Raw genomic sequence first — 22970 nt, forward strand, 5'->3', positions numbered from 1 at the left:
GGACACGTGGAGACCAGACCCGGGCGCACTGACGCCTAGGAAGTCACTGCTGTTTGGGCCTGATTGTCCTCTCCCTGCGATGTTTTTAAAAGCACATTGTAGCCTAAGATCAAAGTCAACACTTGGTCCCCTTGCGGAGGCAACTCTCCGAACCCGTCTCTGACTGTTGGAAGGAAAGCAAATGCTATTTTTTTCCCCCTTTTCTCTTTTTTTTCTTTATTTTCTTGAGGAGGGTGGGGGGGTGGGGGGAGGGAACACAGCCAAGACTGGGGTAGGATTTTCAAGATTCAACACTGGTGTACATACGACTGACTAGATAAGTTGACCTGTGCTTACTACACAGTGATCCTGGGCCCTTTATGCTTGCTGTCTCTCTAAATTTTATTTTTTTTCCTTAACCTTTTGATGTAATGACGAGTGTGCTTCAGTTTCATTAGCAAAACCACTCTCTTAAATCACATTAACTTTTGAGATTGAAAACGCCATAGCACAGCTGTCTTTATGCAAGAGCACATCTACTCCAGCATGATCTGTCATCTAAAGACTTGAAAAACAAAAACAAAAAAAAACCACGTTACTTATAGTCAATGGGTATGCAGAGTCTGAATTTATACTAATCTAGACAAGCCTGTGACAGGTTACCCTAAGTACAGGACTTTTTAAACCTTGCTTTGTATGAATTGTACTTTTTTGAACATAAGCTGCACTTTTGTTTCTACATGCAGAGGATGAATAAGTTAAATATTTGCTTTAAGGAGAAAAGCAGCCATTCTGTTTGGCACCATGTTATAATCTGCTTCTTTTTACAATATTCAGGTTTCCCTGAGAAATCATGGCAGAGATGTGAGGGCAAAATATTACTACATAGTAGATGCTGAAGGAGAAGGAGGGTAGTATTGATAAAACAACAACAACAACAGACAAACAGAATTTTAACTCTATTAACTTTTCCAAATTTTCCAAACCTTTCAGTTAACGTCGTCTTACCATGCCATCATGCCACTGAGGGACAGGGCTTTTACGCTGCTGGATTTTATTTGAATGGGTGCATAATAGGAACTAGCTCTGGAGCCAACTATTTTTTGGGGGGACGGGGCAGAAAGGGTTGCTAGTCTCTTTCCCATGTTCCTACAACACTCCCACTAACAGGTGCAAGAGATATGCAAAAGGGAGCTGAAATATGAAGAAAAACAGTAGTGAATGCCAGTGGAGATCACCACAGCCAATTCAGAGGAGACTCTGCATAATAGTCCCTTTTGGAAACCATAGGCAAATGGAGTATGTTCAAAGGAAAAGACATCACCGTACCTTTTACAGCAGAAGCCTCACCACTCTATCTTGTATCTAGGTGTCTACAATGGCCTAAACCACTACATCCATAATATGCCATTTACTTGAAAACTTAAATTTTTTTGGCCTTTTATGTGGCCAGAAAAATGAACTGAGTTTTCATAGTGAAGAAGCAACCTCAAATGAGGGGAGTCAGCAGTGACCGTGGGGGAAATGTTTACATTTTTTTTTCTTCAGAAATAATGCTTTCTGGCAATTTTCTCCAATACTTAAAACAGGGAGCTGCGGTACACTCTAGTTTATACATGTGCTATGAACCGTGTTGTGTAAACTTAGGGTGCCTACCTAAAGTGGACTCGTTATTCCACCTGGCAAATGTTCATTTCGGAACCAGTGTGGCGCCTGGAACAGGCACGAGTCACAGCTGACTCCAACTTCCAATACAACAGCCATCACTAGCACGGTATTTTTTATTTTTAACCAATGTAGTTGTATTAGTGGTTCTATAAAGAACTGCTTTTAACATTAGGGACTGGGCGCAGTCCAGGGGATAAAAAGGAAAGTGTTTTCTCATGGGAAAACATGTCAGGAAAATAAAGAACACTTTCTACCTCTGTTTCAGATTTTTGAAACGCTTCTTTTAAACCAAATTTTAATTTCTGTGTCCAAAATAAGTTTTAAGGACATCTGTTCTTCCATACGAAATAGGTGGGCTGCCTATTTCTTATTGAACTCATGGAATGGTTCCGCTTATGATACTCTGCACGCTGCCTTTTAGAGAGTGAGGAGTTTGGGGTTGCCTAGCAACTCACTAACTTGCAAAAAAAACTCATCGTTCCCTCACAGGAAAAAAAGAAAACCACCACAAACAATAAAAGGAAGAAAAAGAAATACAAAGTCAGTGAAAGACAATCTTAACCAATTCAGGAGTAAATCGTTATGCGGCTTTTGTCAAGCACTTAGATGGATGTAAGTGCAGCAACTTGTTTTAAAAAAATGCACAAGTTATTTCCCAAAAATGTTGCTACTTGCCTTCACAAGTTGTTGGAAAACACACATTTGATATTCTCTTATATGCTAGAGTAACATAACGTATAAACTCAAGGCTTTTTATTCTTTGTGATAAATCGTGTTTTAAAATGCCACAAAACAGGAGCCAGCATTCGAATTAGATTTACTCTACCACAGTATGGTTCAAATAGAACTACTAGAGTTCGTTGAACACTAAAACTATGGAGCAATTACTTTTTATATTAAAAAGACCATGGATTTAATGGAATAAAAATCCAAATGCAGGATAGTAATTTTTGTTTACTTTTTTAACCAAACCGAATTTTTTGGAAGACTATTGCAGGTGTTTAAAGAGAAAGAGACGTCATTTTATCTAATACTGTAAGTAGTTGTCATATTCTGGAAAATTTAATAGTTTTAGAGTTAAGATAACTCCTCTCCTTGGTTAGGGAAGAAGAAAGCCCTTCACCATTGTGGAATGATGCTCTGGCTTTACGGTCTAGCTCTACATCTTGCTTCTTTTGAGAATTCTCTTGGTAGTTATAATTACAGAAACCGATTAGTTGTCAGTTTGCAGATAGATTTAGCACAGTACTCATCACTCTGGATTGATTGAGATGTACGTTCACAACAGATGAATGATCTGTAACACTGTAAGATACTGTTCTTTACAACTGTGTAATCAGTTTTATTTTTGTACAGTACTAGTGACCTAAGTTATTTTGCTGTCCCGTTTTTGTAAATCAAATGAAATTATAAAAGAGGATTCTGACAGAAGGTATTTTGTACATATGTATATATGTTGTCCAAATAAAAATAATAAATGATAAAGGTTGAATCCTTCCCAGCCATTATGTGTTATAAAGGGGGTGCGTTTTCCTGCAATGGAAGATGTCACTTTAACATGTATTCACAGGTTATGATCAGTTCGAAGATGATTTTATACTGTGCCTGTCAGCCTGTGTGGTATTTGAATAGACTTGTGTGCATTTATTACTCACAGATCTTTGAAGAAAGTGGTGGCATGGAGGGCAAGTGAACCACTGTGTTGTAGCTTGTAATGGTATTGGGCCAAAGTAAAAACTGGTTAGAAAATGTTAGATTTTGCTCTTAATATTGATAAGAACACACAGGCAACAAACTGAAAGACAAAGCAACAGAAACATTGAGCTAAGTGAAGATGAACACCAAAGGAGTGTGTGCATGTCATTTGTATAGATAAACAGAATTAATTGTGACCCCATGTGTCACAGAAATACTCAAACCAAACGCTCACTAACAGAGCATTGCTTCCGACTCAATCAATTCTCCATCAGACTGCAATTCTTCATGGGGTTTCTGAAGGTGCAAATGCTAATGGAAAGAGATTGTCTATCTTTCTCCTAAGAGTTGGCTGGTGGAATTGAACGTTTTGGTCATTGGTGCAGTAAGCCTTTCTGGTTAATACATCAGAACTCTGACAGAAATACTAGCTAGCTATTATTTAGTAAGCTCTATTGTATGCTGGTCAGGAGGAACTTCAATGACAAGTGGTTCAAATCCTGAGCTGTGAGGTCAACAGGACGAACCCTCCAGCTTCTCCAAAGGTGAGGCAATCTGCTTCTGTGAAGATTTACAGCCTGCGACATTGGGACAGTTCCACTCAGTCCTGTGGGCTTACTGTGTGTTGGAAGGCACTCCAAAGCTGTTGGGGTTTTTTATAGAAACTACTCAGCGTGCTTAGAACTTAGGTGTATATTTTGTTCTGGGTTTTGCCCTCTAATTTAGTCCTCACTGTAGCTTTGTAAGCTAGAGTTATTATTCACATTTCAGGTGAGAAAATTGAGTCAAGAATAACTTCTTAAGAGGCATAAATAGCAAGTAGCATCTTTTTAAAAAAATTTATTATTCATTTCAATGATAATTTACAGAGACTTTGGGTTTCCACTCATTCATTGTTGCACTTTTCTCCCCTCCCAATCTGCCCTCCTAGTACACTATCCTCTTGGAAAAGTAAAATTCTTTCATTGTTTTACAAACCCTCCCCCAGGTCCACTCCACTGTGCAGCCTTTGCTCTGGACTCCTGTCATGACAAAAATACCTAATCACATATCCCTTTTAAACAGTTTTCTCCCTCATCTGTTTCAATGCAGTATACGTTATTTAAGCCATCTTTCTCAGTCTCCCCCAAGCGCTGAGGTCAGTCCTGTTTTACAACAGTGTCACCATGCAATATTTGTCCTTTTGTGGCTGAGATACTTCACTCAGCATAATGTCCTCCAGGCTCACCTATTTTGAATAATATTGCATGAGTTCCTTGTTTTTAAATGCAGCGTAGTATTCCATTGTGTGAATATACCAAAGCTTCTCTATCCATTCGTTTGTTGATGGGCACTTAGGTTGTTTCCAACTCCTTGCTATTGTGAACAAAGCCGCGATAAACATGGGTGTGCATATATCTGCTTAGATGTCAGTTATGTCTTTGGGGTATATTCCCAGTAGTGCAATTGTGGGGTCAAATGGTATCTCTATTTGCAACTTTTTGAGAAAGCGCCATACCGCTTTCCACAGGGGTTGCACCATACATTCCCACCAAAAGTGAATAAGGGTTCCAGTTTCTCCACAACCTCACCAGTACTTGTTGCTTGCTATTCTGTCAAATTTTGCAATTCTGACTGGGGTGAGATATCTAATAGTTGTTTTAGCAAGTAGCGTCTTTAAAAGCTTGTTACTGTCGAGTCTGAATCGAGTTGAATCTAGCTGGCCTGGCAACCGATTTTCAGAGGCTGTAAACCACAGGAAAGGGGATTGCCCATCTTTCTTCAGGGGAACTGCTGGTGAGTGTGAAACCCCCAAGAGAGCGCCACCTCTCGGTTAGCACTGCAGCTCCCTCATAGTGTTTCAATATGGATCTGCAGAATCCAGCTCTCCGTTTCCTTTAGTGGTCTGATGGCTAAGGGGTTGTGCTGCCAACCGAAAGCAGGTGCTTCACCAGCTGCTCCATGGGAGAAAGATGGATGGTATCCCCCCATGCAATTTATTGCCTCTTTGAAAACCTGCTGGAGAGTCAGCTATAAGTTGGTTTCAACTCGATGAGTGAGCACGATTGTGTAGTGCATTACTTGTTGGGCTGCCTAGCTAACTAAAAGGTTGGCAGTTCAAATCCATCAGCTGGTCCTAGACAGGAAGATAGGCAGTCTCGTCCTGTAAAGGTTTCCAGTGTCAGAAACCCAATGGTGGGTCATCACAAGTTGGAACTGACAACAGTGTGGGCTTGGTTTCATATTTTGTAGAGAATTCTGGCAGGCACTTGTTCAAGCCAGGTCCTCTTGTTACCGAGGATGCTAAGGTGGTGAGGTGGGGTGGGGGGAGAAAACTGGACAAAAAGGCCCTGTGTTCAAGGCATTTATGTCAGTGGGGGAAACACAAAGTAAACAAGTTAGCAAATACCTGTATAATTTCAGATAGTGATAATCATTCTGATTGGGGGAAACCCCCCCCCAAAAAAACCCAGGATAAAGTGAACATTATTTAAGGGATATGGAGAGGCCAATATAGACTGGTCAGAGAAGGTGTCCCTGAGAGAATTTAAGCATTCAAGGTGGAAGCCTAATGGCATAAAGGAGCTTTCCCTGCAAAGACGCCAAGGGAGAGGGAATAGCAGATTCTAGACGGATGTCAGGAATGAAGTCTTAAGCTCATTGCTGGCCGAGTTGCAAGGCTGTGAATCACAAGGGAGGAGACTGCCCTCATCTTTCTTCTGAGGAAACGCTGGTGGGTTCAAACCACTGGAGGAGCATGGCTTTCATATGGGCCGCCCAACTCATTGAGATTATGCTGCCAGAGCACATAAGACCAGCATTTGGAGGAACTGTGGAAAGACTGAAGAGCCTGCTTTACATATTGAGCTGTTCACCGAAAGGTTACCAGTTAAAGCCATGTGGGAGAGAGATGGGCAATCTCCTATTATAAAGATTTACAGTGTCATAAGCCAATGGAGTGTTGTCAGTCAACATGAGTAATAAGAATCGACTCCGTGACAGTGGATTGGGTTGGGTTTTAGTGGGACGATTTGGTGGCTGGAATAAAACAGAAAATGAAACAAGATGGGAAGTTGCGGTGGTTTTCAAGGGCCTTGTGTTGTATGTAATGACATAGTGTTGTTGTTATGTGCCGTCGAGTCGCTTGCAACTCATAGCGACCCTATCTACAACAGCCTAAATTCTGCTCTGTCCTGTGCCAGTCACACTGTCTCTGACACACCCATCCCGATTACCCCAGTCACTGAATCAATCCACCTCATAGAGGGCCTTCCCCTCCTGCGCTGTCCCTCCACCCTACCAAGCATGATGTCCTTCTCCGAGGACCGGTCCTTCCTTACAACATGTCCAAAGTATGTTAGATGGAGCCTCAGAATCCTTGCCTCCAAGGAGCCACCCGGTTTAATCCTCTCCAGGATGAATCTATTTGTTTTCCTAGCAGTCCATCAATACTCTTCTCCAGCACCATAGCTCAAAGGCATCAATTCTTCTTCTATGCTCCATGGTCATTGAAGCCTGGAAGACATTTGAGGGCTTAAAGCAGAGAAGTACAATAAGATGATTCCATTTCAGTGAGCTCATCCTGGACACTCTAAGGTAAATGGATTTTAGAGGGATAATAGTGAAAATTGCTGACTAGATATAAGACTCTTGTATTTTCCAGGTAGGAGGTGGTGATCATGTGGACCTTGGTGTTTAGTGGTGGAGATGAAGGGCAGTGGATCATTTCACGAAATAATTGAGAGGCAGAATGAATTGGACTTGGTGATGACAGAATATGAGGGGTAAGGGCTGCTGGTCCAGCAATGATCCTTAAGCTTGAACGAAGTCAGTGTCGCTGTGATTGAGGAAGGTGGGAGTGTCTCTGGGAGGTGCACATGCTTCAGCACTCGACCACTGACTGGAAGGTGGGTGGCTTGAACCTACTCAGAGGTTCCTTGGGGGAAATGCTCAGTGACCTATGTCCAAAAGACCATAACTGTGAAAACCCTACAGAACACAACCCACTTTCTCCACAAAGTCATGGTGAGTCAGCATACACTCAATGGCAACTGCTTTTTTTTGTTTGTTTGTGTTGTTTTTTATTATTAAATTTTATTAGTTTTAATGAACATTTACAGGGATTTTGGGTTTTCATTCCTTCATTGCTGCACCATTCTCTCTACCCTCCTCCCCGGTTTGTTCTTCTTCCCCGCCATCCGAATGTCTGTTTTAATTGTCCAATTGCCACAGTGCTTGTCAAAGTCAGTTCTGATTAATCTCCTTTGTCAGTGTGTCCTTTGCCATTCCCTATCACTCCTCCCTGAGAGAGACTTCACCCTGATTCATGAGGAAAAGGGGATGGTGTATTCTCTTAGCTACTTCCTGCTGAAAAGGGACGCTGTGGGTTTCAGGGTGAAGATCTTCTCTCACTACTCTAAGGGACCCCCTTGGCAGTAGGAAACACATAGACTATTATGGAGATTCATTTTGGAATTTAGATGCACTGTTATTAATTGTGCTTAGCTGTACAATATCCTTGAAGATGTATCATGGGGGGGTTGCAACCTAGAAGACACAAATTTAACTAACAAGTTATAAGTACATGAGTCAAAAATTATGGAAAAGTGAAAGAAAAGATTCTTTCATTGTTTTACAAACCCTCCCCCAGGTCCCCTCCACCATGTAGCCCTCGCTCTAGACTCCTGTGATGACAGAAATACCTAGTCACATATCTCTTTTAAACAGTTTTCTCCCTCCTCTGTTTCAGTGCAGTATACATTATTGAACCCATCTTACTCAATCTCTCCCCAACCCCGAGGTTAGTCCCATTCTACAACAGTGGCATCATGTAATATTTGTCTTTTTGTGACTGGGATATTTCACTCAGCATAATGTTCTCCAGAGTCAACCATTTTGAATAATATTGCATGAGTTCCTTGTTTTTCAATGCAGCATAGTATTCCATTGTGCGAATATACCACAGTTTCTCTAGCTATTCTTTGTTGATGGGCACTTAGGTTGTTTCCAACTCCTTGCTATTGTGAACAAAGCTGCAATAAACATGGGTGTGCATTCAATGGCAACTGCTTTGTTTCATTTCCCCTACGTATTGTTAGATGCAGCCATGTTGACTATGACTCATAATGACCTCGTAAAAAACAGATTTGAACCTCTTGAAAAGCCATTAGTTCATCTTTGGGTGTATTAGAGTTGCTTGCCCAATATCACATGGGAATGTCAAGGTATTGACTGTAATAGCATGGAGTTCAGAAAAAAACATTACTGGAGGAGGCAGTTTGTTTGTGTGTTGGGTTTTTTGTTTGTTTGTTTTTGTTTTAATTTTATACTGGTTTATTTACAAAGTTTAAATACTTTGTTTTTCACAATGGATCATCCCCATGTCCTTCACCATGACCTCCATCAAAGTATGCAACCCTATGATTAAACACCCCCCCTTGCCCATTCTCACCCTTCTGCTTCCCCTTCCCCCCTCTCTTGGATCCTCATACTCGTTCTACAGTAATGGTTTTATACAGTATTTGTCCTTATGGGACTAAGTTGATTCACTCAGCATAATGCTCTCCAGTCCGGAAGAGGCAGTTTTTGAGAAGATTCTCTCTGCAATAAAATGCTTCTGATATTGGGGGGAGGGAGAAGTGGTCTGGACAGGAGACTTGGAAATGCTAGTAATATTTTACTTGAGTCAAGGGTGGATTATTCTTTAATGTTTTCGGTTGCTTCCTCGGCTTGTGAAAGTTGGGCAATGAATGGAGAAAACCATTCACTGGGGGGAAATGATGCCTTTGAATTATGATATTGGTGAATACCGAATATGCTCAGGACTGCCAAAAGAACAAATCTCTCTTGGAAGAAATACAGCCAGAGTGACCCTTACGGGCAAGGAGAGGGAGACTTCGTCTCAGAAATACTACATGTTATCAGGAGGGGCAAGTCCATGGAGAAGGAATGACATCATGCCTAGAAAACTAGAGAGTCAACAAAGCAAACAAAGACCCTCAATAAGATGGATTGACACAGTGACTGCAACAACACACTTAGCATGGCTGGGATTGTGGGGCTGGCACAGGACCCCTCAGGCTTCATTTCTGCTGTGCATAGAGTTGATATGAGCTGGAGCCAATTCGGGGCACCCAATGATGACAAAGCCTTATTGGAAAAAGACTCTGGTAGCACAGTGGGTAAGGGCTTGATTGTTAACCAAAAGGTCAACAGTTTAACCCCATTACTCCATGGAAGAAAAGACCGATTAATTGGTTCCTGTTAAGATTATAGCCTATGGAGCAGTTTCACTCTGTCCTGTAGGGTTGGTATGAGTCAAAATCAACATACAACGAGAAGTTGTTTAATTATTGAAGCCATGGACATTGTTGAGATTAGCCAAGGAGTCAATTCAAGCTTAGAACAGAAGATGACAAGTAGGTCATGAAAAAAAAAAAAGGAAGCTGAAGGTAGTGGCAAAAAGGAAAAGTATTATATTTTAGGGCATTATGTTTATCATAAGAGTACAGAATGAGGTTTGCAGAGTGGATTATATTTGGGGTGGGGGGGGGTGCCGGGGGGATTGTGTACCAGTGAAGGAGTTTTTCTTTTGCTTTTCAAGGAGAGGAGCGAATGGGGGGTAGGGGTGGGGTGGGTGGGGAGAAAAGTGTAACAATAAATGAATGGAATTGCAAAATTTCTATAGATGTTCATTGAAATTAAAAAAAATAATAATAAAATTTTAAAAAAAGGAAATGACCAACTGTGAATGCCACTGAGAAGTATATTAAGATGAATCTTGAGATGTGGAGAGATTGGAACTCTCATATACTGTTGGTGGGATTGTAAAATGGTACAACCACTCTGGAAGGCAGTGTGGCATTTCCTCAGAAAGCTGAACATAGAAATTCATATGACCCAGCTATTCCACTGCTAGAAATAAATCACAAGGAAATTAGAACTGAGACACAGATGGAGATTTGTACATGAATGTTCATACCAGCATTGTTCACAATTACAAGAATATAGAAACAGCTCAAATGTCAATTAACAAATGAATGGATTGAAAAAAGTGTGGTACATTCACATGATGGAATACTATGCAGCACTAAGGATCAACAATTTGGAAAAATACTACATAACATGGGAGGGAATGGAGAGCATTATGCTGAGTGAATTAACTTAGTCTCATAAGAACAAATACTGCATTAAATTATTATTGTAAATTAGCAGAATAACTAGTAAGATGTATATGAAAAACTAAAAGGAGGAGGAGGGAGAAATCACGAGGTTTCAGAGTTCAATGAGGGAAGGGAGAGAATGAAGGAATTAGGGAAGATCTAATGGGAACCTGAAAAGACAGGGTAACTGTGGGCATGGGTCAATGGTGATTAATATTATAAGACCCTCAGGCTTGGTTTTAATTTATTTTGGCAAAATATTCTTCTAAGTGGCATAGCATTGGTCTGTCCACTTGCTGTACAGAGGTAACTTGTAGTTGCTGTGATGCTGAACATTGTGACATTGATGTATCATGGATACCCATGGTGAACAGTGTTTGGTGGAGCCCCCGGATTGAAATAAGCTTGGAAGCAGGAGTGGCATCCACTTCTGAAATAGCTTGCCTCCAGAAACTCAGTAAACGTGGAGAAACGATGAAAATTATACAAGTGTTCAGATCTTTCATTCATAGGGTCGCTATGAGTCGTCCACGACTCGATGGCATTTAACAACAACAATGTATGAAACAATACGTGAATGAAAGAATATGTGAAACACAATGTATGAATGAACTACAATGTATGAAAGCCAATATAAAATAAAATTTAAAAGGAAGAAAAGCTGAGTCCTGCAAAGTGCCCACTGTAGTTAGGGACCTGAGATTATTGGTGACTTATTCAGAGCCATTTAATTAGAATAGTGGAAAAGCATCTGGCCGAAGGAAACTGAGGCATAAACAAGGTATGAAGAATCAGCAACCAGAGTCAATTCTTACAGCGTGGCAAGAAATGAAGAAAAGAAAAAAACAGAACAAAACCACACTAAAAAACAAAACCTCAGACTTGATCAATACATAGGATAAAGAAAGGAAATAGGAAAACCAAGATCAAGTAAGAAAGAAAACCACCCACATGCCACTTCCAAAAAGAAGAAACAAAACCCAAGCCTGTTGCTATGGAGTCTGTTTCTAATAGTTCCTGCAGAGCGGTGGGTGGGCTTGAACTACTGCCCTTTTAGTTACCAGCTGCATGCTTTAACCACTGTGCAAGCCTCGTCTCCTAAATATGAAGTGATCTTCACTCTCATTAAAGGTTTGATTCTCAATTTGGCTCAAAAATAAAAAGTGTGTGTGTGTGTGTGTGTGTGTGTGTGTGTGTGTGTGTGTCTTAATAGTTGTTGTTAAGTGTCGTTGAGTCGCAGGCACTCTATGAAGGAGAGTCCTCGACGCTTGGGTGCCTTTCATCCTCTCTATCGGTTCATAGGATCTTAATAGAGACTCACATAAAATGAATTTACAGAAGCTAAACAAAATTATTCCATCAGAACGCATTCAGAGCTGACCCTCCAGTGTGTTTTTAGAAGCTGTCATTTGCACAGAAGAAGACTGTCCATCTTTCTCCTATGGAGCACCTGGTAGACTTAAACCATTTACTTTTAGGGAGCTCTGGTGACCTGGTGGCAGGAAGCTGTGCAGCAATCCTGAAGGCATGTGGTTCAAGCCCACCAGCTGCTGCTCCGTGGGAGAAGGATGGGCACTCTCCCTGCCTGCCCCACGCACCCACCCCCTGCCTCCTGTGATTAACTGCCTCTGAAAACCTGCTGGAGTATGAGTCAGCTCTGTGGTGCACCAAATAGCCTTTAGGTTTCCAGTGCAATTTCTTACCTATGAGGCCACCAGAGGTCCCTATATGATTAGCAAAGACAAATTAGGGAAAGACTAACAAAACCAATTTAGGACTAATCATATTGACATCAGAAAAGAATAGAATCCAGAGAAAAAGTAATTGGGTCAAAGAAGGGATTACATGATATCAGCCTATTCCATGTGAAGGTGTAAAAGTGCTTCTTAGTAACACTTCATAAAAATACATAAAGCAAAAGAGAATTTGATTAAAATCACCCTCTTACTGGGGAAAAAAAAGAACTCAGAATAATGCATATTCTTTAAATGTCCAAAGTTTTTAAAAACTGTATGAAATACTCTAATAAGCTATAAATTGTTGTTGTGTACCATTGAGTCAGAACCAACTCATAGCTAACTGTCAAGTGGGCTTTCAGAGACAGTTACTCGCACAGGAGGAGAGTGCCCCACTTTCTCTTGCAGAACAACTGGTGGATTTGAACCACTTGCCTTTGGTATGACAGCCCAACTTCTTACCACTAGACCACCAGAGGTTCACACACACACACATACACACACACACAGAGTGAGAGAGTGTCTCTGACCAACAGGCAATAAAATAATTAGTAACAAAAAGATAGTACGACAAAAACAATAAATTAAAATACTAAGGAGCCATGGTGACAGAAGGCATAATATATCTAGCTGCTAACCAGAAAATCAGTAGTTTGAACCCAATAGCCGCTCCTTGAGAGAAATATAGGCAGTCTCTTCAGAAAGAGGGGTTTAGGAGTCAGATGTGTGTTACCAAGGGATGGAATCAAGTGGATGGCGATGTGGGTTTAATACATGGCCTTAACTCTCAGATCAAAGAGACAATAAAACTTATAGTCCGTTTCAAACAATAGAGAAATAGGTATGTCCAAAATATACTCAAGCCATACTTAGAGAAAATTTCAGAGACTTTTTTACTTTTATTATCCACGGAAACAAGGAAAAACAAACAGAGCAACTGATTCAAGAAGTCAGCAAATGAACACTATCTGCCAAAATCCAAGATAAAAAAATTAGAAGCAAAATTTTATGAGTTAGAAACTGAACAAAAAAATGGACAGCTTTATAAATTTGAGGTGTATCTTTGAAAAGGCCAAGAAGATCGACACTTTCTACACTAGATATAAATACATCATATTTTAATGAAGATACCGTTACAGATAACATTGGGATAGTTCACACTTAAAGAGAATCCTATTAATGTTGTTGTTTTTAGGCACTGTGGAGATGAATATGACTCATAGCAACAGTATGAACAACAGACCTGAATCCTGTCGTACCTTGTCCCATCCTCACAATCTCTGACATACTCAAGCCTATTGCTCCAGTCATTATGTCAATCCATCTGGTTGAGAGTTCTCATCTCTTTCACCAGCTTTCCACCTCTCCAAACCTGATGTCTCTCTCTAAAGAATAGCCTCAACTAGCGACATGCCCAAAATATGTTAGATGAAGCTTTATCACCTTTGCTTCCAAGGAACACTCTCGCTGCATCTTCTCCAAGACTTAACTGTTTGTTCTTTTGGCAGTCCAGGCGATATTCAGTACTCTTCTCCTGTAACTCAAAGGCATCAATTCTTCTTCTGTCATCTTCATTCATCCTTATCCAGCTCTCAGCTGCATAGTTAAGTGTTTGAAAAGACCATGGCCAGAATCTGGCACACTTTAATTCTCAAATTGATACCACCAATCCTCAATAATTTGGGAGGTCTCTGACTGCAGACTTGTCCAGTGCAATACACCACCTGGTCTCCTGATTGCTGTTTCCAAGTGTATTGATTGTGGATCAAAGTAAGATGACATTGTTGACCATTTCAATCTTTTCTCCACCTATCAAAATGTTGTCTATCGGTCCAGTGGTGAGAATTTTTGTTTTCTTGATGTTGAGATGTAATCCATATTGAAGGTTATATTCTTTGATCTTCTGCTTCAAATCCTCCTCACTTAGAGGTAGTGTCATCAGCATAATACAGATTATTTATGAGACTTTTTCCAATCCTGATGCTACATTTTTCTTAGAGAGTTCAGCTTCTAAAATTATTTGCTTAGCTTACAGATTGAATAGGTATGGAGAAAGGACACAACCCTGACACACCTTGTAGTGTTAATTTTAATTTTAAACCTTGTAGTGTTTTCTTGCTCCATTTGTACAACAGCCTCTTATTAATGAGCTTGTAATTTTTTTATTTCTTGGTAAAATGGTTTTTCTAGGAAAAGAAAAATTTTAATGGATAATTGTTGTAGAAAAGAGAAACTATAAAGTAAACTAACAGATGTCAGAAAATTTCAGCATCTTCATAATTTAAATGGGCCAGATCTTTTAACCCATTATGGAATTAAAATTGTTATAACATAGAGTATAAAAACAATAGAAAAGATCTCAATTCATTTTAAAAGTTAGTTAAACCCTGACCTAAGAGACTACTGTTCTGTCAAGTCAGATGCAACTCAGTGACCCTATGAACAACAGATCGTAATATTGCCCTATCCTGCACCATCCCCATGACCTCTTCCATGCTCAAGGTCATGTTGCAGTCACTGTGTTAGTCCATCTTGTTGAGGGTCTTCTTTCTCTGACCCCTCCATTTTTCCCAGCTTAGTGTCTTTTTTCCAAGGTTGGGCTTCCTCCGGAGTGATTGGCTTATTCTTTTGGCAAAGGCTTTGCTACAAAAACGTACATGGTAGTATTACTTATGTTAGTGGAAAATTGAAAAAATCTCCAAGCTCAACTCTAAGGGATTGTTTACAGTGGAATATTATACAACCCTTAAAAATGTAGAACAGCTATATTCTATAACACAATTTTCTAAATGTTGCCTTACAGAAGGGGTTCATAATAAAGCATGTAAGTATGGGATACTCTACAAGGTAAGCCAGATTTCCCTACTGAAGTTCTTTTCGGGATCTTTCCTATAACTGTGGGCATTGAGACTATGAGGGGGAAATACAGATTGTACAAACGTGTTTGACTATGGAATCATTGTTTTGTTTAGTTCTCTATTTTCAGGAACATTTTGTAATTCAGACTGAGAAATGGCAAAGAAGTGTGCTCATAATATAGTAAGTATAAAAAACAGTGTGCACAGCATGGTATCATTTTTAAAACATGTCTGTGTGCTTAGAGAAGAGACTAGAAGAATATTACACAAAAATATTAACCATGATTGATTATCTCAAAATATAGGATACATATATAATTTTCACTTGATTGTAGCGAGCTACAACAAAACATTTAATATTTCAACAATGTCTTACTTATGCAATTGAGTGACAATATGCATGTTCCTCATTTTCTGCAACCATCACTCAATCCATTTCCAAAGTTTTTCCTCACCCTAAACCAGAAACTCAGAACCCCTTAAAGGACACTTCTTCATTCCCCCCTCCCTCCCACCTATCCCCATAACCACCAATATACTGATCACTAGGCATTTGCATATAGTATCTGTCATTTAAAATCTGGTCAGTTTCACTCTGCATTATGTCTTTAGTATTTATCTATATCATTGTACGTAAAAGAATGTCATTTTTCTTTACAGTTGTATGTACATGTTGTTGTTGTTGTTGTTATGTACCGTCAAGTCGCTTGCGACTCATAGCGACCCTATGTACAACAGCCCTAAACTCGGCTTTGTCCTGTACCAATCTCATTGTCTCCGACACACCCACCCCGATTACCCTAGTCACTGAATCAATCCACCTCATAGAGGGTCTTCCCCTCCTGCGCTGTCCCTCCACCCTCCCAAGCATGATGTCCCTCTTCAAGGACTGGTCCCTCCTTAGAACATGTCCAAAGTATGTCAGACAAAGCCTCAGAACCTTTGCCTCCAAGGAGCAACCCGGTTTAACCCTCTCCAGGATGAATCTGTTTGCTTTCTTAGCAGTCCATGGTACACTCAATACTCTTCTGCAGCATTACAGCTCAAAGGCATCAATTCTCCATCTATCCTAGTCATTGTCCAGCTCTCTGATGCATAATAAGTTATGGCAAATACCATGGCCTGTATCAGATGCACCTTAGTCTTCAGAGTGACACCATTGCTCTTCAGTACTCTGAAGAGGTCCCTAGCAGCAGACTTTCCCATCGCAATACGTCTTTTAACTTCTTGGCTGCTGGTGCCAAGAGTGTTAATTGTGAAGCCAAGCAAACTAAAGTTGTGAACAATCTCAATCCCTTCACCATCCATCCTGATGCTACCAATTGGTCCAGTGGTAAGAATCTTTGTCTTCTTGACATTGAGCCTCAATCCTATTGAAGGCTGCAGTCCTCGACCCTCTGCAGCAAGCACTTCAGGTCCTCCTCAGTTTCAGCAAGCAGGGTTGTGCCATCTGCATAATGCAGATTGTTGATAGATCTTCCACCAATCGTGATGTCACATTTCTCCTCATAGAGCGCAGCTTCCCGGATGATCTGTTCTGCATACAGGTTGAAAAGGTATGGAGGTAGGGCACATCCCTGGTGTACACCCTTCCCAGTTTTGAACCATGCAGTGTTTCCTTGTTCTGTTCTGACGACTGCCTCTTGGTCCAAGTATAGGTTTTGCATTAGTACAATCAAGTGTTCTTGGATTCCCATTCTTCTCAGAGTTAGTCACAGTTTGTTAAGATACTTGTATGTACATAGATGATTTAATTTTGTATGTCTCAGAAGAAAAACAATCAGGGTGTCCCTTTGAAGCAAGAAAGATGAACTTCATCTCACCCACTTTGCGCATGTTGTCAAAAGGGGCCAGTCCTTGGAAAAAGACATCATGCTGGAAGAGGTAGAGGGTCGGAGAAAGAGAGAAGACCCTCAAGGATATGGACTGGCAAAGTGACTGCAAAAATGGGCTTTACCGTGACCGAGACCATGAGAATGACACAGGACACAGCAAAGTTTCCAAAAACGAACATGGTGTTTTTTTAAAGTTTCAACAAAGAGACTATGCACTGCATTTATAAAAACAGAAACTGAGATGAGAAATAGAGAGAAATACCCAGAACTCAATCTAAACCTCATCTTATAAAATAACATTATGTCAGATGGATCCTGCCTGAAAGCAAATACCAAAAGAAGGTCTTTTTGCTTCGTTATTAACTCTGTAAGGGTATTTGACTCTGTGGATCATAATAAATTATGGCTGGTATTGAGAAGAATACGAACGGTGCTCATGCAAAACCTATACCTGAACCAAGAGGCTGTGCGTGAAATGAGCAAGGGAACACATATTTAAAATTAAGAAAGCTGTGCATCAGGGTTGTATCCTTTCTCCATACCTATTCAATCTAAATGCTGAGCAAATTATTTTAAAAGGTGGACCCTATAAAGAAGAATGTAGCATCAGGATTGGAGAAGACTCATCAGTAACCTTTGCTATGCTGAAAGTGAGAAGGACTTGATGCACTTGCTGCAGAGGATCAAAGACTAAAAGCCTTCAGTATAGATTACGTTTCAACATAAAGAAAACAAAAATTCTACTACCCCGGCCCACATGGAGGGCTCGGCTCAGGTCATCTTACCATCCCACCCCCAACTCTAGCCCAACAAAGTCATCTTTTCCCTTCCCACACTCACTTCCTGCCTCTCCACCCATCCCTCGCCTGCCCCGCCCCTTTCCAAGCATGTCTGGGACTCCTCAGCAGCACTGCATCCTCCACCTGGACATTCCCCCCAGGGCCCTGCAGCCTTCCTTACTTACAAGTGTTCTTAAAGCAGAGACGAATAACACTGTAGCTAGTCCGTGGCTACTGCTACTTCAAGTACTAGAAGATGATGAGGGAAGTCCATGCGCTTTGCAATTGAATTACAGAACGTGAGGCTTGTTTTAGGAGATGCTAGAGCATTGAATGTACCCTGGACTGCCAAGAAAATAAACAGATTCATCCTGGAGAGGGTTAAACCAGGTTGCTCCTTGGAGGCAAGGATTCTAAGGCTCCGTCTAACATACTTTGGACATGTTGTAAGGAGGGACAGGTCCTTGGAGAGGGACATCATGCTTGGGAGGGTAGAGGGACAGCGCAGGAGGGGAAGACCCTCTATGAGTTGGATTGGTTCAGTGACTGGGGTAATTGGGATGGGGGTGTCAGAGGCAGTGCGATTGGCACAGGATAGATCAGGGTTTAGGGCTGTTGTACATAGGGTTGCTATGAGTCGCAAGCGACTCGACGGCACATAACAACAACAACAACAGGAAGACCTCTCTGTAAACTGTCGTTTTGGTAGAAGATGTGGTACACACTCAACTAATTTGTTACAGCAAGCTGCTGAAATCTCTCGGCTTCAGGGAGCAAGAGTGATTTCTGCTGAGGACTTTGTTTTATGATGTGCAAAGATAAGAAGAAACTTAGAAGATGGCTAAAATACACGTTCTTCCGAAACTGCAAGTAAAAAATTGTCAGAGGCACAGACAAGGACGGTCACCTGAAAGACGAAATGAGTTGCACCAACAATGCGAACCAAGGGAAAAATCCTCCAGGCTTTCTCCATGTATTGACCACACAGGTGACCTGGTGGCAGTGTTTGAAGATACCGGAATTTATGACGTTAAGCAGGAGAGGATGCAAACAGCAGAAAGACAAACTCAGCCGGTGGATTTCAGCTCAATATACAGAATTTTGTGAAAATCAGCAATTAAGTTTCTCCAAAACGTTTCCAAATTCTGAGACAAGTTAGACCATAGCAGTTTGGGGATAAAATCCAAAGTCATAGCCATGGAAATTTTCTCACATACAACAATACGAAACTGTGGCACAGTCAGTGGATCTTGCTCTTGTTGTAAGACAAGACACAGACCACTCAATAGCACCTAACAACAACAGCGAAAAGAACAATCAAATCTTTCTTGGAGGAAGAGCAACTAAAGTGCTCCTAGAAGCAAGGATGGTGGATGGTGCAACTTCATCTCATATGCTTTGGGGATGTTGTCAGGAGGGTGTCAGACCTTGGAAAAGTAGAGAGCTGTCAAGAGAGAGGAAGAACCTTAATGATTTGGATTGGTACAGTGATTGCAATAGCGACCCTGAGCAAGGCAGGGATTGTAAGAATGATACAGAATAGGTTCAGATCTGTGGTCCTAAGATTACTGTGTGTCATCGTCAACCTGACAGTACCTTCTAACTGTCGCACTGCGGAGCTCTAAGGGAGTGGTGGTTAAGTTCTGGGGTAGTTTTAATCCCCAGTTCATACCATGGAGAAAGCTGTGGTTACCTCATTCTGTAAAGGTTTACAGCCTTGGAGATCCTCTGTGGCAGCTCTACTCTCGCTAGGAGAACAAGGGGTTCAGCTTAGTTTGGTTTGGTTTGTTTCATGTCACATAATATTAGCAGAGTTGAGTAGTTTCCACAAAAACTATACTACCTGTCGAGCTGATAGTACTATCTGCCCCTTTATGGGGGGGAAAATTGCTGTTTCCTACTCTAGACTCTTCATTTTTTATCTTTCTTTTTTTTAAATCTTTCTTGAATAAGGGTTGCTCTTAAACGGCATGTTTAAATAAATAAGTCCTTTGAAGTATGAATATTTCAAGTTCCAATTTCTGTCACGTTTCCTCAGCCCACAGGAAGTCTGGAAAAGGGCTGGGTTTGCAAGTCTGATGGATCTAAGGTTGTTTATTTCTTTCTTGAGACTGCCTGTTGGTTGAAAGGCACCAGGTTAGTGATTGATCATGCTGCCTTTTAAGTTAAAGTTTTTAAGTTTAAGCTAAGCTTTTAAATTATCTCTCTCTTTCCAATAGTGCAACCAGAATGTTCTTTAGAGGCAAGAATTGTGAAACGTTGTCTTTGTATTCCCAGGAGGAATCCAATCCTTGGACAGGGACATCCTGCTGGGAAAGGTGGATTGGGACAGTGATTACTGCAGTGGGCTTGAGCGTGACCGAGATCATGAACATGTTGCAGGACAGAGCACGATTCAGATCTGTTGTTCACAGAGTGACTGCATTGTAGTCAACATGACAACAGCAAGCAATCACCTAACAGCACCTCCATCTAAAGATAAGCATAATTTCAAGTGTGTGTGTATTGGTTTTTTTGTTTTGTTTTGTTTTTTTAATCATGTTCTAGTTATCTAGGGATATCATTGCTGATGTCAAATGGATCCTGGCTGAAAGTAAAAAATACCAGAAGAATGTCTATTTGTGCTTTATTGATGATGCGAAGGTGTTTGACTATGTGGATCATGACAAGCTGTGGCTGACATTGAGAAGAATGGGAATCCCAGAGCACTTGATGGTGCTCTTGCGGAACCTACACCTAGAGCAGGAGGCTGTTGTGCGAACTGAGCAGGGGAATGCTGCACCATTTGGAACTGGGAAGGGAGTGCGTCAGGGTTGTATTCTATCTCCATACCTGTTCAATCTGTAAGCTGAGCAAATTATCTGAGAAGCTGGACTCTATGAAGAGGAGTGTGGCATCAGGATTGGAGGGTGACTTATCAGTAACCTGTGTTATGCAGATGACACAACCTTATTTGCTGTGAGGAGGACACAAAGCACTTGTAGCAGAAGAACAAGGAATGCAGCCTGCAGTATGGATTGTGTCTCAATACCAAGAAAACAAAGATTCTTACCACTGGACCGTGTCATGATATATGGAGAGGAGATTGAAACTGTCAACAGCTTCACCTTGCTTAGATCCACAATTAATACCCTTGGTATGGGCCATCAGGAAATAAGAAGATGCATTGCACTGGGAAAATCTGCAGTTAGGGAACTTTACAAATTATTGAGAAGTAGTGATGTCAGTTTGAGGAAAAGGTGTGTCTGATTCAGGTCATAGACTTACTGATTACTTGCTATGTATCTGAGACCTGGACAATGACTAAAGATAACAGAAAGAGAATTGTTGCCTTTGAGCTGCGGTGTTGGTGAAGAGCACTGAACATCCCATAGATGGCCAAGAAAATGAACATATGTTTTGGAAATGGTGCAGCCAGAGTGCTCTTTGGAGGCAAGAATGATGAGGCTTCACCTCACATACTTTGGCCATATTGCTAGGAGGTGCTATTCCTTGGAGAGAGACATGATGTTGAGAAGGGTGGAAGGTCGGTGAAGGGAAGAAGACCCTCAACCAGGTGGATTGACACGGTGACTGCTGCAATGAGCTCTTGTGTGTCAGGAAGTGTGAGGATGGCGCAGGATAGAACTGGGTTCAGGTCTTTCGTTCATAGGGTCACTATGAGTCGTGCTCAACTCAATGGCACCTAACAACAGTTATACTTAATGTCCTAGAACAATTTGCCATTGGCCTTCCTTGTTATTCAATGATTTATCCACATTTTTGAAGATACTAAAGCAAAGTGACTCTGTGGTCCTTTTATAATGTGAGGATTCCTTGTGAAGTGTGACCACATTTGTCTCCTTACATCTACAGGCAAGGGGCTCATATGCACTGAGTATCCTGCATAAAACTGCACAAGGCAGTCCCTGGAGGAGGGACAATGGAGTTCTTTGGGAACAGCCTCTGCAGGAAGATCACTTAGTCCTTCCCTCTGGGTTTTGATGGCAACCCCATCAGTAGCTTAGATTAAATTTACCCTCTGTCTGAAAGGTGAACCCATCTATTTTATCTATATATTATTTAATAGTACAAAATCTTCATTAAAAATAATTCACACTAACTCTAAGTATACATGGGAACAAGATTTAAAGGACAACCATCCCCAGTGCATAACTCGGACCTTACTGCTGTGTTTCAAAAACTCAAAACTTGCTGCCAGCAACTCACTTCTGACTCATAACGACCAGATGAGGAGGTTGTTCATCTTCCCCCTGAAGTGAAGCTGGTGGATTTGAACCGCAGGACACGAGTGGCCTTTTAGTGAGCAGTGCAATACACTGTGGACTACACTATCAGAGCTCATTGTTTGGACAAGTCATACTTGCTGCCAAATAGAACTCCACTTTGCTTTTTCTAAGACACCAAGAAGTCAGAGATGCACGTGTGTCAGAGTGAACCTGGGCCCCACGGGGCTGGCAGTGGTGGACCTTTCAGGGCCTTCAGTCTTTCTTCTCCCAAAGAGTCTCCCAGTGGAGTTTCAGTTGGCAAACTGTGGTGTCATGGAGTTATTACTGAAAATGGCTTTCCTAGCCATCGGCTCTGACTCTCTATACAACTGGGCAGGAATCTGAAATAGGGTGTGTAGAAAATGATCATTAAGGAGTTGGCCCTTTCCCCCCATCCTACCAAGTTTAAATTGAACAAACTTAGAAGGTGAAACTCTCACTATGCACAAGGAAGAGGAAGTAGAGTGCGGCCTACTTCCTTTGGGACCAGAGCTTCCTGTGCCAGACTGGGGTCTATGCTAGAGTGGCAGCAACCTCAGGGCAGAACCAGAGGCCAGCATGAGGCAGAGCTGACCTGGAGTTGCTGCACTATTGAATTAGAGCCAGATCCATGGCCCTTTGCCTAAGCTCACCAGGTGATTGAGAGGAGACCATAATTGGTAAGATGGGGCTCTGGTATCCCAGTGGTAAGATACAGTGCTGCAATCCCAAAGGCATGTAGTTCAAATCTACTAGCTGCTCCTTGGGAGAAGGATGGACAATCTCCTTCCATGTGATTTATTGTCTCTAAAAACCCACTGGAGTGTCAGCTATGCACCAGTTCCATCTTAACAGTATACAACAAACAAGGGAACTCTGTAACAGTGGCCTAAGCCATGAGGCTCAAGGTCAAAGAGTCTTCAAGTATGCTTGAGAAGCTGTTTTTTTTTTTAATCTATTATTAATTTCAATGAAATTTACAGAGACTTTGGGTTTCCATTCATTCATTGTTGTACTTTTCTCCTCTCCCA

General features: G+C 41.2%; 1 pseudogene; it reads left to right on the forward strand.

Moving 5' to 3' along the window:
* The first annotated feature begins 17800 nt into the window (after positions 1–17800).
* On the forward strand, positions 17801–19932 carry LOC102855395 (annotated as a pseudogene).
* The last annotated feature ends 3038 nt before the right edge of the window (positions 19933–22970 follow it).

The sequence above is a fragment of the Elephantulus edwardii genome, unplaced genomic scaffold, assembly GCF_000299155.1.
Source record: "Elephantulus edwardii isolate Elephantulus edwardi_28Jun2011 unplaced genomic scaffold, EleEdw1.0 scaffold00141, whole genome shotgun sequence".
NCBI lineage: Eukaryota > Metazoa > Chordata > Mammalia > Macroscelidea > Macroscelididae > Elephantulus > Elephantulus edwardii.